At 34.2% G+C, this 16,354-nt stretch overlaps 1 protein-coding gene across 9 annotated transcripts in view; it reads left to right on the top strand.

Annotated features, from left to right (window-relative positions):
- NCOA2 (nuclear receptor coactivator 2) overlaps window positions 1-16,354 on the top strand; it is a 259,079-nt gene that overhangs the window by 78,676 nt on the left and 164,049 nt on the right. For all 9 annotated transcript variants that reach the window (XM_079110193.1, XM_079110196.1, XM_079110199.1 and 6 more), the window contains exon 2: window positions 7,866-7,922. The gene's annotated coding sequence lies outside the window, so the exon portion shown is untranslated. The remainder of the gene's footprint in view (window positions 1-7,865; window positions 7,923-16,354) is intronic.

Here is a 16,354-nt window from a genome sequence, read left to right as displayed (position 1 = left end):
TTATAGGTTGTTTGACTTTAGAAAAAAATTTCTCTTCTTAGTTATAAAGTAGATAATGTATAACATTTGCCTTTTAAATATACATAATTTTTCCCTTTTAAAGGATCTAACCCCCTCTCCTAACCTTCTTCATACTTTGTGTGTTTTTAAAATGTGTGTTTCCTTAATTATATTGAAATTATGATTATGTCTTCATGTGGTCATATACCATTGATAGATGTGATCTCCTTGTAAGAGGTAGTATTGGCAGTGACAGGCATTTGGGACAAAAGTTTATGCTGGTCCTTCTCAAGTGGGTCTTTGAAGGTGCTTATAGGTGTTGGGGTTAAAGACTGCCCCTGTCCTGTGTAGACAGATAATATAGTTCTCGTGTTACTTTTGGTCCACTGTCTTTTGGTATCCCACAGTTGTAAGACATTGTACATATATTATACATAGTCTTGAAGTATTTACAGGCTTCTCTGCCTTGTGCTTGGGGATATATAAGCAAAGGTTGTAGGCTCATTCGTGTCTGAGTAGTCATTACAACTGTTAGGGAGGAAAATCTAAGGAGAAGGTGAAATTTCTGAAGGGAGTTTATAATTTAAAACTATCCACATTGTTCAGATACAAACAGTAAAAATTCTACTGATGCTGTGTGAGGCTTTTTTATTTGGGAGATGGATTGGGTTGGTTGTTGGGGTGGCTTGCTGCTCCAGTCATGGCGAGGAGTCATCCCTGTAAGCCTTTTACTTCTGTTTCGGTGGGATTTTTACCCAATAGCTTCCCCCCACCTCTTTTGTAATTCTGTTTGAGATCCTCAAGTGAATGTTTTGGCTAAGCACCCTAACTAAAGCCCAGGACTTCTGCAGCAGATTGTTAAAACCCTAAGTCCAGCAGCAGGTTTCAAACTTGAAGACAGTTGAAGCCTTATCCCTGTCCTCAAGGAGCTCATAGTCTACAGGAAAAGACAAATTTTATCATAAGGTTATGGTAGCCATCATTTTCACATGTTGTATCTAAACCCTTATTTCCTACTCGTTTGTCGACACTTCAGGTTTCTCCAGTCTAATTTATATCTTTCTCCCTCCAATGAAACTGTTCTAAAGAGACCCATACTTTCTGACTGCTAGATCAAGTAGAAACTTTCATTTTCAATGGCATTAAATGATGCTGACCATCTCTCCTTCTTGGACTATATCCCCTCTTTATTCCTATAGTGCTGGCCTTTGCTGGTCTTCCACCTTTTAGCTAGTTTTTTTTTTTGCATTCTATTTGCCATTGTTTTTAGTGTTGGTGTTCCTTCAGAGCTTAGTCCTAGGCTCCCATATCTCCTTTCTTTATATCTTCTAAGAGATCTTAACCATTTCTATGGACTTAAGTGCTATTTTTAGATTATTTACTATTAAAAGATATTTTAAAAGTCTTGTACATTCAACTACAGCTGTGAGATTAAGTTTTTTCTAGATATGTCTCAGCAAAAATACCAGGTTTTACAGTTTGTTGTATTGGCTCTGACAGGTGAGAGACAAGATTGAAAGGGATGGTTGTAATGAGATCTGTGAATGTGGTGCATATATTTTTCACTATATCATACATAGAAATTGTGGACGTTTACTTAACTGTATTTTAAGAAGTTTTGAGCTGATGATATGCTCAAGTAATTCCCCATCCATTCACATTTGGGAGGACTCATGCCAGGTTATATCAGTCCTGACTATAAGCCTGATATATCTTTCCTATCTATCTATCTATCTTAATTATGGCAAATGAACTTTTTTACATTTAATCTAGATGAAAAGTCATTAAATTATGAATTTTAATGGCCACTTTAACTTGCAACTAATTGTACTTTCTGAAGCATTTTATTAATTTGAATTAAAATAACAAAAGCACTTAATATTGACTTTCAATTAATTTTAATCACTAGTTTTAGTAAAGATTTCTGAGTGAATTAAGTTATATGTATAAATGGGGAATAGTTGGAAAGGACAATAGCTGGAAAAGATAATTAAAAGGTTAGTTAGTTAATGTTTATCCATAAGTTATAATGCTTAAATGTTATCTTAAAGGGGTTTCAGCATGACACTGCTGACCCTCTTACAAAATACTTTAGAAAATGAAGATTACTTGTTAAACATTTTCATTAGTTAAGAGTCATTGCAGTGAGGACATATAATGGGGGGTAGGAGGGGTTAGCGTTAGGGCTAGGGTTAGGTTTAGGGTTAGGGATAAGGAGGGTGGTAAGAATGGAGGAAGGAAGGACTGTATAGAGGGAAAAGAGGGGTGGGAGGAGTGGGGGGAAGGGAAAAATAACAGAATGAATCAAACAACATTGCCCTATGTAAATTTATGATTTTTAATAAAAAAATGGAAAAAAAAGGAATTATAGGGGAATAAAAGAGTCATTGCAGTGGAGGTATGAGCACTTTAAGCAAAAAAAAAAACAAAAAAACAAAAAAAAACATGAATTTGTCTGCCACATATGGAAGTGAATCAGTTATTTTATAAGTTATTTTTCTGTGGTCTAGATGCTTAATTTTAGCACCATCAGTTGAATAATTGGGGAATAATTTTACTTTGTATCTTTAGTCCATATTCTTTTTATTAGTTTTAACTTATTTTTTTTTTAGTTTATTTTGCAGTGCTGGGGATTGAACCCAGGCTTCATGTGTACTAGGCAAGTGCTCTACCACCAAGCACTTATTAATAAGCACCAGCCTCATTGACACTATTAAGTCTTTTGCAATGCAACCTTGGATTTTACTATTATTTTACAAAAATTTATATGAAAGCCCTATTTTAATATATATTTGCTACATACAAAATTATGTAATCTATATGTAAATAATATAATGTCCTATTTAGCAATCTGAAGTAGTTCTCATAGTTAAGTCTTGAAAGTATGACTTTCTTGAGGTTATGTGATTTGAGTTAAAGGTATTTTTATGTTTGTTTGCGAGTTTTTATTTCTAAGCCAAAAAAAAAAAAAAAAAGAAAAGAAATTATTGCACTAATCATACATTAGGGGTATAGGCTGTGGGTTTATATTTGTACATGTATGACTGGAGCTGTTGAAAAATTTCAGGTAATTTAGGGAGTACTTCCTTAACTTTTTCTTGCATCCCCCATGTATGTCTTGTGCATTTCTGCTACCCGTCCAGTTGGCTTGATGACTGGGGCGATGCTGGCTAAAGAACAAGAGGCCAATCATAGGTCCTGTGATGGAACGTGAAGTTCCATTTTGGGTAACCATCTCTTTACAAAAGTATGTGCCATATTTTCAGTTTTCTACCAGAAATCAGGTTGATTTTTCCAGATTGATAAAACATATTTTCATTCATGTGCCAACTCCTGTGTATTAGGAATGGTTTCCTTTGATTGCTGGCAACTTTGATTCAGAAAATTGAGAGGCTGCAAATCAGTAGGCTCAGGAAAAAAAAAAAAATAATAATAATGCCAAGATCCAGTAACAGTGTCTTCCAGGGGTGCAGGATGTAGGAAATGTGCTTGCTATTATTTTTGTTAGTACTATACCAAAAAGCACAATAATGCAGTTTTCAGGTCGGCCATATCTCTACCATCTTCTTTTTCCAATTAATTTGGCAAAAATGACAGCATTATCAAAGCAGTAACCTTTCATAACTGCTTGGTGGATGAGAGCATGCATGAGTTCAAGAACCAGGCTTTAAGAGTTAGTTGAAGTATCTAAGTTCCCCTATATATGCAATGTGGAAATGGAGCAGCAGTGCCTGCCTCATAGGGTTGTGGTGAAGATTGGATTAGGAACACATGGGAAACCCTGGATCCAGTGTTCTTTTTATTTTTTGAGTGCTGGGAATTGAACCCTGGGCCTCATGCTGCTAGGCAAGTGCTCTATCAGTGAGCGACATCCCCAACCCTTAACCTAGTGTTCTCTTAGAATAAGTACTCAATAAATAATAGATGTGGGTGTTGTTGTGTTGTAAAACCAAAAAGTGAAGTACGGTCTTATTTTTTATTCCAGTAATGACAAATTAAAATGTTCTTTTAGCCAGTATTATAGGTGTCACTTCATTTTCTTTCTTCTTGATATGTTTGTGACCATCCATTAAAAAAATTAATAAAATGAGATATTGAGACTAACTCCTCCTAACACTCTTATGTAGCTCTAATATTGGCATCAGTCTTTATGTGTAATGAGTTACCAAATATTTTGCTTATTTAAAAGAATTAAGTTGTATTATTATTGAATAAGAGCTCCTAAGATATTCTAGACACCTTGCCTTTATCAGATAATTATTTACCTCTGTATATATTCTGGATATAAGTCCTTTATTAGATGATAATTTTACAGATAAATTTTCTTTCAAACCGTAGCTGTGTTTTCATTTTTAAAATTATGTCTTGAAGAGCAGACACATTAAAATTTGAAGTCCAATTTATCAGTGTTTTTCTTTTGTGGTTTGCTCTGTATTGTCATATCTAAAATTTTTTGCTGTGGTACGTAAACACAATGGAATACCACTCAGCCATAAAGAAGAATGAAATTATGGCATTTGTTAGTAAATGGATGGAACTGGAGACTATCTTGTTAAGTGAAATAAACCAATCCCAAAAAACCAAAGGCCGAATGTTCTCTCTGATGTGTGGATGCTAACTCAAAATAAGGGAGTGGGGGAATTGAAGATCCCTGGATTAGACAAAGGGGAATGAAGGGAAGGGAGGCAGGATGGGAGTGGAAAAGGTGATAGAGGGGAATTGGATGTTAGTTTCCTGTGTTCTTATGAGTATACAACCAGTGTAACTCTACATTTTGTACGACCACAAAAATGGAAAGTTATACTCCATGTATATATGATATGTCAAAATACCTCCTACTGTCATGTATAACTAAAAAGAACAAATAAAATACTGAAAATTTATTTTGGCGAATCTAGGGACATTACTCTTTTCTCCAAATGCCTTCTTCAACAAATGGTGTACGTGTTTGTGTTTTGTGGTGCTGGGGATTGAAACTAGGGCCTGTATGTGCTGAGCATGTGCTCTACCACTGAATCATACTCCTAGCCCAAGTGTTAGTTCTTACCTTAAAACTATGATCCAGTCATTTTCTAGTTAATCTTTGCACATAGTGCAAGGTGAAAAGTAAAGAGTGTCTTCCTTCCCTCTGTATGTATAGCCAGTCTTTAGTACCATTTATTGGAAAGACTATCTTTTTCTCATTGAATACCTTGACATCTTTTGTTTAATCTAAACTGACATAGATATGGATGTTTCTAGTCCCCCACTGCTTTGATTATTGTTACTTTGTAGTACATTTTGAAACATACCTAAAGTATCCTTTAACTTTAAATGTAGTTTTAATATAGCCCTGGTTCAAAATTTCCTACCAGTATCTACCTGTGCATCTCTCAGCAAAGTTAAAGGGCAGACAAAACTATGAGGCTACTCCAGGGAAAATCAGTTCTATCTTGGGTGGGGTGGGCCTAAAGCCTCTATTTTTCTTCATTTTACTGAGTGACCTCTCATTGCTAGTATGTTTAACAGGATCCTGTTTTTGATCATAATTTTGTTGCTTACTATGTACCAGATGTTTTATATAATTATCTCATTTAATATTTCCAGAATGCCCCCAAAAGGTCATCATTATTCTCATTTCACAGTTGAGTTCACAGTACATAATCCTAAATCACATACCTAACCTGGGGGTAATAATAGTAGTATAAATAGTGACAGTCTTTATGTGGTAAAACCAGAATTTGAAACCTGGTCTATCTGAGGATGCTAAACCCTAGGTTCTTTCAACTGTTCCATTATGCATTCTGAAAGTAACCCGTTACTTTGTAGAAAGAACTGTGTCTTCTTAGCCCTCCAGTGGAACTAGTCAAGGTAGTTAAGAGAAAATGTGAATATATCCCCTCTAAGCTGCTTGTAAGGTTCCTGTCTTTCCTTCTGTCCTTCTGCCACACCTGGCAGTTTTTCTTCCCCACTCTTTCCTTTGAAGGGAGCATCCTGGAGGGGTGATAAGAAAACCAGGACTGATAGAAGAGTAATGGGATGCTTATTTATTTTAGAACTTTATTACCTGTCTTGTTACTTTAAATGACTACTATTTTAAGTAATTTATAAACTTACAAAAGTTTGTAATTCTGTGTTTATTAATTCTTCTTGTTTAAAACATGCTGAAATATAATGTGGATGTTTGCAAATATCTTTGTCTTTAATTTGGGTGCATTGACACTTTTGCCCTGTGTTATGTTAGCATGTTAATAGAGCTTTCTGAGTAGAATAGAATGAGCAATGGGAGTTTAATATCATTGTTCCTACTAATATCACAAGTTTTAGCTTATAATTGATACATGCGTTATGTCCTTGGGCAAATTAGTTATTGGTATGGAATTATAATTGGCTTACACAGACCAACATAATGAATATATTTACTCCAGTAGTGCTAGAAAGAATTGATGTCTTCTTTTACATAACAGTATGTTGTACACTACTTAAGGACTGCCACTTGAACAGAATCTAGTTGTTTTACTCCCTGTGATAACTTCTTGTTTGCATCCAGATTTCCTTTGTTTTCTTAATGAATTATCTGATAGCCTAATTGCATTTTATTGAATATGATTTCAAGACTGGTCAGATCCTAGTAAAAATCAGAATTTATTTTCATTAATTTCTCTTCTCTTTAGATCTCTTAGATAATGAAATCAGAAAAATTATAATTTGGATATTAAGTGAACTTTTAATGTTAGGTTCTGTGTACTCTTCTGAAGAATAAAGGACTCTTAAAATCATTAACACTGCTTTAAGTTAGATAATGAATCCAAAGCATAAATTATTACCCATAAATGTCCTTTAAAGTAAAAGAAACTCTTGTGGTTCGGTTGTAAATACCTTCCTTGAAGCTAAATCTAGTAAAATCTAGTAAAGAAGAAAATTTAATTTTTTTTTAAGCCACATTTTCAGTACCACCATTAGTGGCAATCACTCAGGGTTTTGTGTGTGTGTGCATGTGTGTCCATAATATATACAAAAGTAGTACACATTAATATAAATAAAATAGCACATATTTCTTGTCTTCATATTTTCGCTGTGCATCTTAGAAATTAAATTCTTCGGTGTGGTGGAGGGATTGGAGGAAAAGCTGCAGGCTCACTCACACACAGGTCAGCTTTTGTTCTCAGATGCAGATCCTGAAGAAATGTGCATTGCCTTTATTACTGAAAATGTTCAGTTCTTTCTTTTCTTATGTACCTTTTTACTTTTAAATTATTATGTTTGTCACATACAGTCATTTTTATTCCCATAAAGATATTTCTTGAGATATCGAATTATTCCTTTTTGTATTTTCTTTAAACACTTATCACGTAGATTTTTATTTTATTTCAGTGATTCCAGACCTTTCTGTTTCATATAGGTAAACTGTACATCTTGGCAAATTAAGATCATTATGTGAATTTTATTTATTTACTTAGTCAACATTTGCTGCATGTTTCCATGTGTTAGGTACTGGCCTGGCCCTAAGCAGGGCAATGTGGAAATGGGTAGCTGAGGCCTCCTCTGCTTTTACTTCCTCTGTTGGGGAAGGCTAGTGATTAGACAAGCAGTTTTAATAAAGTATAATGATGGCAACCAAAAATCTGTAGAAACCTCGCAATTCAAAATGAAATGTTACCCTATACTTTTTCTCACTATCTTGTACAGATAGAAGTAATGCGCGAGACTGCCTCTTTATTTGCCATCCAATTTAGTGGCGTTCTGTTATTAATGAATATTGCCTGTGTACTGTTGGCAGTTAAGAAGTATTATTTGTGTATTAGTTATAAAATTCACATCTAGTCTAAGAAGTCCAACAGATCCTGGAGATTTTATTCATGTTTGGTTTCTTGCTTATATTTCAGATTTCTCTTGGATTTGGCTACAAGCTTATAGATCTTCTGCACTGTGTACAGGCACAGGTGAGTTAAAGTTCGAATCCTTTATGTTGGAATATGTTTGTTTTCAAGTAAAATTAAATCTTTTTAGTTGATTTTAAAAAATACAAGAAAATAAAAATGAAAACAAAAACTATATTTTTCTACATTTTTCTTTTATGATGAAAGTTCTTTATGAGTGTATTGGAAATAATATTTAAAGGTAAACTGACCATATCTATTTATTAGTGGTTATTATATATTTTTGGGAAGAGTTTATACCTGTTGAAGAGTTGATTATAATTTAAATTTAACTTTCCTATCCTGCCAAAATGTTTATATTTATTTTTTTATTTTTATTTTTATTTTTATTTTTTTTTATTTTTATGTGATGATGAGAACAAACCCAGTGCCTCACACATGCTGGGCAAGCACTCTACCACTGAGCTACAACCCCAACCCTATATTTATTTTTATATGTATAATATCTGAGTGGTAATGTTTTTCACTTCTTACCAAACTAATATAAATGAATAGAAAAGAAAAGTTACTATAAATTTTGGCTACAAATCTGACATACAGGGTAGATATTATAAAACCAATGAGTCAGCATTTCTTGTACAATCAATCACAAATACCTTCTCAGTCACTCTTTATCATACAATCCAGATTTATTTTTATCATAATATTTATTCATACTTGACACATCATTACTTATTCCTTTACTTATAATTTGTACTCCTAGAATATAAACATCACCAACATTCATACCATTTTATATTGCTCAAAGCAGCATCCCTAAGTCCTTAGGTCAGTGCCTGATTTATAGTAAAGATTGAATATAGTTAAACTAATTATGTGGTAATAAATATCAAGAATTTATTTATATTCAGAGTCTTTGAAATCTGCATCTGTAAATACAAATGAGAAATAGTTTCTTATGCTTATTTCTAGTTAGGAAATTAACTCACACAGTGTACTTAAGACTGAAATATCATGAAAAATTAGCTGTGTTGGATATTTTATTTATTCAGATATGCTTAATCAGGGAAGAATTATGTTTATTTCATCACTACCATGAGAATATTCTATAGTCAAGGAAAGGAAAAATGTGAAGGTGTGGCAATTTCCCACCTTCTCACTTCTTAACTGGTTGGCTATATTTTGTGTATCTGTGTAGAGCAAAGTAGATTTGAAAGATATCTACCTATGCATTCCAAGATATTAGTGGCTGTTACTAATTTCTTGTCTCTAGTTTTCTGTTTTGTTTTTTGATCTTTCTTATCTTCTTTGGGCATTTACCTCTCTTTCTGCTACTATGATTTTTCATTTATAAAAAGAACTAAGTATGACCTTTAGGGTTTGTTTGTTTTAAGTAAAATTTTAAAAATGTATAACCATTTTTTATTCATACCTCTTTTACAAGTACACTTGGTACATATTCTACTAATGATACTAATAACAGCAACTGTTATTTATTGCTCTTTTACTGTGTGCCAGACGTTATGTAAATGCTTTTCAGTTATCTTCAGAATAACAGATAAGGAAATTGAAGCTCTGAGAGGTTAAGTGACTTTTCCAAGGTCATATCAAGTAAGTGGCAGTTTGCCACTCCAAAGACCTTGATCTTAACCACTGAGCTTCATTTCCTACCCAAATATAGCCCTGATTACAAGAGTATTTGTGGCAGTGAGTGTAATATATAAAAATCATATTCGTATTTGAAGACTTTAAAGTTAATTTAAAAATCAAACATTATTTTACTTACACTTCATTAGCAGGTCTTAACTTTTAACCTTTATTTCAAACAGTGAAACATGTTAAAATTTTTTAAGAAAATTTTTTTAGATATTGATAAACCTTTATTTTATTCATTTATTTATATGTGGTGCTGAGAATTGAACCCACTGCCTCACACATGCTAAGCAAGCACTCTACTACTGAGCCACAACCCTAGCCCACATTTTTAATGTCTATCACAAAAATATAAAGTTCCACTTGGGAACTTTATATTTCATACTCACATTTTAGGGTCAGTATGGGTTTGCATCACTCTTTTTCCATTGTAATCATGCTATATTTTGAACAAGCATTCTTTCTCTTTTGTAATATTAGAAATTTTAGGTTACAGGTGGTATATATGGTTCACTGGGAGAATCACCTTTACTGCAAAGAACAGATTGTTGGAAAATTGTGACTGTAGAACTTGTGTCTTAAAAATTATGATAATTTATTTCTCTGGGGAACTATTTTTCAATTATTTAAGAAATGAAATGATATGGTCTTGAGATTAGAGCTGAGTTGGTTCAAATAGAACACGGCTTCTCTTATTTAGTTCATTTTCCAGACTGAATAGGGCATATTATATAAAAATATTGTGGATCTTAAATGTATATTTTGGACAAAATGTTCTTGCGGGCATCTTTGTTGAATACACCTTCAGATTTTCATTTGAAACCATGATTAATTATATTTTCGCAGACTTTCCAAGGGGGTTATATCTATGAGCATAAATGCAAATTCCAGAGTTGAATATATGGAAAAGGGAATTCTGTAGTTTGAATTAAAAAAGCAAAATTCATTTAACAGACCAAACTATGCTTTTTAATCTATAGCTAGGTCAATATTTCCATTCCAGCCTCACATTTTAAGCATTCTTAAAGTCAGCCAATAAAATTTACTTGGCATTGATAATCAAAACAGGAATAAGAGTTAAATAAATCTGCTTGACAATATAGCCTTGAAATGTAATTTTCCCTTCACTATGGAAAGTTGAGCTCAGTGTAAATTTATATGGACTTTAGATTTATTTATAAATTTATTTTCTTTGTGCTGGAAGATTTGAGGTAGAAGGATAGGGTAAAGGTGGGCAGGTGAAGAATTATTCACACATACTTAGATACAGCTCCGTTCTTAAGTCTAACATGGAGAAAAGTTCTCTACAATACAGTAAAGCATAATGTATTTCAAGGAATACTAATACCACTCAATTGTTATGTACTAAATGCTGAGTACTAAAACTTAAATTAAGCATACCAAGGCATAAAAGAAAATTTGTATGTATTGGATATGGCATTGTTGAGAGTACATTTCAAATGAGTATTTTTTGACTTTTGAGTCCTCTGTTCAAAGGTATGAGAAGACTTATGAGACACCTGGTTTTAACTGAGAGACATATATATTCCCATAAAGATGGACAGCTTGATTTGAGCTATAGCTATCAGGCTTTGAACACTATCTACTGAAAATCAGTACTAATTTAAACAGTTTAGAATATTTAAATACATGTATGTATGTGTTTGTTTATACACATACACATATTTGCTTTAGGTAAAAATCTGTCCATGTTTGTTTGTGTCACTGCTTTTGAGGTATTTCCTTCAGATGACAACATGCTGGGCCCCGTGATCTAGAGAATAGATTTTTTGACAGTTGACAAAAACCCCCAATCATTTAACTATTCGGAACACAATCACAGTCCATTTAATATGTAGAATGGATTGCTAAACTCATTGTTAGGTGAAAATTATCTTCTGATGGTTGTCATTGACATAAAACTATCAATTGGAAACTATTCGACAGTTCAGTTTTTAAAGCATTTTTGCCATATCTTCTGCTTTGCTTTTTTTTTTTTTGTCCCCAGTGTCCACAGTAGTATGAACAAATTGGCTTAGTTTCCCCATTAAGCTAAGTTCATTCAACACCATAATCCTCCTTTCTGTCTTCTCATTCCTTTTCCCTTAGGCCATTCCTTGATTAGCCATCCCTCTTTCCTTCCAATCCTCTTTTCAGAGATATCCATTATTTGATCGTTGTAGCCTAAGTGCTGTGGGAACCATAAAGAGGAATTACCAAAAAATATTAGGAATATCAGTGTAAGTTTGTATGTGTTTCCTTGTTAATGTTTTTATACTGAATTTGGGTTTTCTGATTGTGTGTGTGTGTGTGTGTGTGTGTGTGTGTGAGAGAGAGAGAGAGAGAGATATGCTGGTGATTTAGTGCTGATAAGCATGCACTCTACCATTCTCCCAGCTCCCCAATTTTTCGTTTGTTTTGAGGTTTCAGAACTATCCATCAAATCCTATTCTTAGTCTTTTGCCCGCCATATGAGTAGAGGATAGCAACAACAACAGAATTTGGTCTATAATAAGTGTGTAAGCAGTGCTTTCAGAACGTATGGCCTTGGGAAGGGCTATACTTGTTATGGTAGGTGTATTATGCTTAGTGAGCTTGAGCCATCACAGAATCTAGGTGGTCTTCATTTCAGTTGACTTTGGTATTTCCATAGAGATAGACTAGCAGAACCGTATTAGTATACATATAGTCCATTGCTGAAAAATATACTAGAACTATGGGAGATCCTGATTTTTCAAGTTAATTTAAATTCTAGAATAACAAATTTAGAGTTATAGTAACATAAAAACCTATTTTTAAAATAAAATGCATAAGGTTGTCATTTTTGGAGTGTAAGAATTGAGTTTCACTTTAGAAGCTACTTTTAAAAGTGAGAGTAACTTTTTAAAAATCGATAATTTGAAAGTATGACTTGTGTTGGCATGGCTGGTATTCTCTGAAAGCAATTAACAAGGAAAGTATAAACTCTTTACATCTTAAATGGATCTTTTAAGTTATCACATCTCAAAGGATGCAGCGTTCATGTCCATCTCTTCTGAGTAGTTCAGGGTGGGCCCTGATTCTCAGCTGTGCTTTACTGCACTAGAGAACAAGAGCATTTATACCTGAGAATGGAGGAATGGTTTGTAGATTGTAGCCAAAAAGTGTATTCAGACTTGTTTATTCTACTTATCAGGATGGTAGAATGTGTTAGTAGCTAGGAGAAAGTCTGTGATGAGTAGAGTTTCATATAAATGCTACCACAGTAACTTTCAAGACACTTGGTATGTTGATTTGGGTCAGTTGGTAGGATTTTTAGCTTTGCTGTTCACTTTCCCTTGGAAGGAAAGTGGCAGAAATGTGTTATTTTCTAGGCAGGTGCAGAATTTAAGTCAGCAGATCTTGGTAGAATCCCTGTAAGGATAAAATAGTAAATAAAATCAGGTTGTTTCCATTAATCACCTCCTGGTTTATTTTCGAAGATCAAATCTGAATGTGCTATTCCCAACTGTTTACAAAATCTCGATATAAGAAATAAATTAAGCATTTATTTATAAAATTAAGTAGGCCTTTTGTTTTTGCTGTGTTTCTTTTGGGCATCAGGATATAAATGTTTCCATTGTGACTTCTGTTGCTAGCTTGAGACTTGATATAACTGAAGAAGACCAAAGAAGTTAACAGTAAGTTTTCCAAGTTGTGATTTTAACTTAATTCCGTGCAGCAAGTTGTCTTAATTCCGTGCAGCAAGTTGTCTAAGCATCATCTGCTATTTTGTAAATGATTCATGGGTGTGTGCAATCCGTGGAAATGGATTTTTTGGCCGTGTCACAGCTACATCTCTGCCTTCCCTACCCCAGAAGGCAAGGGATGAATGAAAGAAGTATATAGCATTGAATATAGCATTGAATATACATGCTGTAGCCACGTGCGGAGTCAGTCATGTACTATAGGTGTATATAGTACAATTTTGGAGGATTTCTTAACTACCTGTCTCCATGCAAGTTTGCTTTTGTGGTGCCATAGCTACAGAATTTTTTGTCTTCACTACTTTTTGGAAAAGTAGGAAAGTAGAGTTAATGAATTTGAGGACTTCCTATTCTTTAAACCAACAGTTTTGACCTTTTTGGTGCCATTTATGTAAATTTTATAAGCGCAAGTTATACACGTAAAGTGTAGTTTTAACCTAAAGGACTGAAAATTTATTGCCTATCAGTATCACACATTCCTCAGGGCCTGGGATGAGGCAAAACATCATGGTGGAAGTGTGTGGTGGTGGAAAGCTGCTGGGAATGTGGCATCAGGAAGCAGAAAGAGAGCTCCACTCAGTAAGGACAAAATACATATCCCAAAGGCACATCCCTAGGGACCCACGTCTCCAGTCATGCCCTACAGTTAACCCTGAGTTAAGCCCTACCAGGGGGTTAATTCAATGATGGATTAAGGCTCTCGGAACCCAATCATTTATAAGCCTTCCTGCATTGTCTCAAACATGAGCTTTTGGGGGACATGTCACATCTATACCATAACAGTGTAAATTGCTAATTCATTTAACATATTCTAAATGCAAAGCATTATTGTTAAACCATAATATGTGTGTGTGTATTATGTTGAAGTTTTGCAACTGTCTAATTTTCTTCCTCCATTGATTGATTAATTGATGCTGGGAATTGGACCAAGGGGTGCTTTACCACTGAGCTACATTCCCAGATCTTTTTATTTTTTATTTTGAGACAGGATCTCACTCAGTTGCTTAGGGCCTTGAAAGGTTTCTGGGGTTGGCCTTGAACTTGTGAATTTCCTGCCGCCTCCTGAGTCTGTGCCTGGCTTCTTCCCTTTTTTTTTTTTTTTTTTAGAAAGAACAATAAAGCCCTGTCTTCGTCAGCTACTTTGCTGCTGTGGCTAACAGATCTAACCAGAACAATTATAGAGTAGGAAAAGTGTATTTGAGGGCTCATGGTTTCAGAGGTCTTAGTTCATAGAAGGCTGGCTCCATTCCTCAGGGTTTGAGGTAAGGCTGAACATCATGGTGGGAGAGAGTGCTGGAGGGAAGCAGCTCCCATCATGGTGATCAGGAAGCAGAGAGAGAGACACTCCACTCTCCAGATACAAAATATATACCCCATAGCCATGTCCCAATTCCCACCTCCTCCAGCCACACCCTACTACTTCATTTAATTCCATCTGGGGATTGGTTAAAACTCTCATAACCCAATCATTTCTCCTCTGAACCTTTCTGTATTGTCTCTCTTGTGAGCTTTTGGAGGACACCTCACATCCAAACCATAACAAACTCCTTCCCCTTTTAGGTGACAGTGGCTCATCATCACCCAAGCTGTTCAATTGCAGAGCCAAATGCTTGTTGCAATGCAGGCCATAGTCCTCATAGATGCTCTTCCCAGAGTGTCTGTCCTCAGGACCCTATCCACACCAAGAGCTCTTACTTTTTGATCCTTACTTTTTGATCCTTTTGCATTTTTAGGGATAGCAAATAAAAGGTATTATTCTAGTAAATCTGGTATCTTTGGCTTATACTTGGACTTCAGGTTCCTTTTAATTCTTTATTTTGACTAAGTCTTGTTGATTAAGGGTCCTTTTTCCTACTAAAATTCAAGGACTGATTATGAAAATAATATAACAGATCATTGGTTTATACACCACTGTAAGGTTTCATGAGGTAGTTAAAGTGTTCACAAATGTTTTGAAGTAGAGCTAAATATAGGTTAATAAGAAAAGTAGAGAAAGAGAAAAGACAAACATTTACTATTACTTTTGGCAAGACTCCATACTTTGCCTTTTCATGTGTTATATTGATTTAAACTGTACAAATTCCTAATGTCAGAAAATGAAGTATGTTCAGATTGTGTCTAAATTCCTTTTGAAGTTGAGACTGAACTCCTTTTTTTTTTTTTTTTTTTTGTTTTGGAATTTTTCCATTTATATACTGGGTTGTAGTGAATATGGTATAGTGACAGAACTTTGTGTCTTACAACTCTTCTGCTTGTAGTTGAATCCTGTAATAATTGCAAAGACATTTTGTGCCTTCTACTATATTAGTTAAGTGGGAAAAGGGATTTTTTCTGAAAAAGGAAAGTTTTGATTGATTGATCCCATCAGATACTACAAAATGAGCTTTAGTGGAAGAACATGCTGCCAAGAAAGAAATCAGGGGTGCGAAGGAAAGCAAGTGGAAGCATCACTACTTCCTTAAAATGATTTTCCATAGATAGAGCAACTCATCATTTAATGATTTGTTTGTCATTATTTACAGAACATTGTTATACATTATAGCTATCCATAAATGCACATAAAACTTTAACTTCTCAGTATTCATTAAGCATATAAACTTCTTTAAAATAACATTACTGTGTTACCAAAGATTAATAATCATGATGGAGCCACAAATGAGTGGAAAGTAGGACATGAATACAAATTAACATGCTTAAGTTATCTTATAAAAGGTATAGTGCACTTATTTGACTAAATTTGGTAGGCCAATGAACAATATAGTTTTAAATTGGAAACATGAATAGAAAGCAAGTATTACCAATCCTCTTATTATACTGTTAGTACAACAGTGTTATTGCATTATTTCAATCCTAGTGCAAATGGAATAGAAAATTCTTGGCATTGAAAGATTTCTTATAGTTGCTAGCGTGCAATTGTTCTTATCGCCAACCAGGTAGTATTCTCAGACCTTTTTATATTAATTCAAATAATCCCTTAAAGATGCCTACTTTGAAGTTGAGGAAATGAACTGAGAAGTTAAATTACCTGTCCAATGATGCACATCTAATTTAATTAGCTAGTTAGAGGAAGAATTGGGATTCAGATGCAGTCCATCATTTGTAGTCTTTGGCTTTTGA

Source organism: Sciurus vulgaris (genome assembly GCF_902686455.1).
Source record: "Sciurus vulgaris genome assembly, chromosome: 1".
NCBI classification, from domain to species: Eukaryota; Metazoa; Chordata; class Mammalia; order Rodentia; family Sciuridae; genus Sciurus; species Sciurus vulgaris.
The sequence above is the reverse complement of the archived record's forward strand: the minus strand, read 5'-3'. Positions and strand labels throughout refer to the sequence as shown.